Genomic DNA, 2,010 nt, shown 5'->3' with positions numbered 1-2,010 from the left:
CGCCTTGCGCCACAGCGTGGAATACAGGTACAGAGTGTGTGTGTGTTTGTGTGTGTGTGTGTGCGAGTGTGTGTAGGCGCCAGTCGGTTTAAACCGTGTGTGTTTTCTCTGTAAACAGACGTCAGTCGACGTGTCTCTTTCTGTGCGTTATAGTTTATCTTGTATATCTTATAATATTGTACGTCGCCTTATACACACACACGCACACCCCTGAGCAGTCTTTGTACACGTGTGGTGCGCTCCTTGTACTGCCACAAACATGCATTTGTGCTGGTTTTATTTTGATGTACTCTTCTTAAAAATGTTGTAATGACACTCACTGACTCACTGTGCATTTTTAAAGACAACTTGTTCCTTCTTTGTCATTGCCATCTGCCATCAATTCCCTTGGCAACAGCTATTCCTGAAATAATTGAACTCCAAGTGCAAAGGTTTAGTTATAACTAAGGGGTATAAAAGCAACGACATAATGTGGTAGTAAAGTCAATAGATTGGAAGGCATTACCCTTGACAGTGTTTGAGAGCTGGAGGACTGATGGTGGACCCTGTAATGGATTTTAATTTAGACACTATAGTATACCGTGTGTATATATATATATATAGTATATAACACTACCAAGGATATTGAACACTGCTGATGTCTATAGGGAACTGCTAAGGCTAAAGGACAAAGGGCCAAAGGACACGCCATTAAAGCCATCCACCCACTACCGACAACCACGTATAGCAACCAGCAGGACCTGCAGAGCAGTGTGTGTGTGTGTGTGTGTGTGTGTGTGTGTGTGTGTGTGTGTGTGTGTGTGTGTGTGTGTGTGTGTGTGCTAACAGGGTGGAGTGTATGTGTGTGTGAGCGGGGGCAGGTTAAGATACTGGCGAGGCTGGTATTATATTCGTGACACTTCCTGTTCCTTGATGGTGTAACCTGTGGACTTTAACCCCTGTAAAAAAGGCTGTGTGTTAGTGTGTGTGTGTGTGTGTGTGTGTGTGTGTGTGTGTGTGTGTGTGTGTGTGTGTGTGTGTGTGTGTGTGTGTGTGTGTGTGTGTGTGTGTGTGTGTGTGTGTGTGTGTGTGTGTGTGTGTGTGTGTCTGTCCTGTATGTGTACCTGCATGCACACCCTGTGAATGAGGGATGAATGGTGACACAAAGATCTAATGCTGATTAATAATATTAAGTCACTACAATACAATGCCAATGTACGATTAGCATAGGAGTTCTATACTCGAAGAAACACACACACAGAATTATGTTGAATAGTAACACAGGGTGGACCTTCGGGGACAACTGTATGCGTGTGTGTGTGTGTGTGTGTGTGTGTGTGTGTGTGTGTGTGTGTGTGTGTGTGTGTGTGTGTGTGTGTGTGTGTGTGTGTGTGTGTGTGTGTGTGTGTGTGTGTGTGTGTGAGAGTGTGTGTGTATGTGTGTGTCTGTGTGCGTCAGTGTTAAGCGGGAGGGAGCTGGTATGAATGTTGGAACAACACACACCATAGTGCATGTATGTAAGGTAAGAGCATATCAATGTTATAACACATAGAAACTCTTTGACCTCTAATCCACACACGGCCAGTAAAGTCTTTATCACGAGGGGGACAGTGTCAACGTCAGCAGTGATTGTCTGGACGCAGGTCTGCCACGGCCTTGAACACGCACTGATTAGGCTGAGGAATGTTTGCCAGCAGACGTAAAGCTTCTTTCAGATGAAGCTAAAACCAAATTAGCGGGCTCCCCGATGAATACACCCAGTTGTGCTGGACGATGGGGGGGATCTACTCGCTGACTTAATACTTAATCTACACCGCTTTGTCGAGATTTTACTCTTTTCTTTTCCAGAGGGATAAAACAAAGTGATTGATGATTCAAAATGGGCGACTACTAGTCTGAGGTTAAACAAGTTCAGGCTCTTCACGCTGTCAATAATGCATTCTGGTCTTTTGGAGATTTCTTCAGTGGGAAAAAACTCTTTAGACTTGAAGCTGAATGATTGCCCCTTTAAAATGGCTGACCATGATATTT

General features: G+C 44.3%; 1 protein-coding gene across 1 annotated transcript in view; it reads left to right on the top strand.

Moving 5' to 3' along the window:
* Positions 1 to 6: 6 nt before the first annotated feature.
* Positions 7 to 2,010, top strand: part of rbm47 (RNA binding motif protein 47) — a 19,318-nt gene continuing 17,314 nt past the window's right edge. Inside the window, exon 1 of the mRNA XM_056586009.1 lies at positions 7 to 27. The gene's annotated coding sequence lies outside the window, so the exon portion shown is untranslated. The remainder of the gene's footprint in view (positions 28 to 2,010) is intronic.

Source organism: Gadus chalcogrammus, chromosome 3 (assembly GCF_026213295.1).
Source record: "Gadus chalcogrammus isolate NIFS_2021 chromosome 3, NIFS_Gcha_1.0, whole genome shotgun sequence".
Classification (NCBI taxonomy): domain Eukaryota; kingdom Metazoa; phylum Chordata; class Actinopteri; order Gadiformes; family Gadidae; genus Gadus; species Gadus chalcogrammus.
Note: the sequence above shows the minus strand (reverse complement) of the source record. Positions and strands in the feature narration are given on the sequence as shown.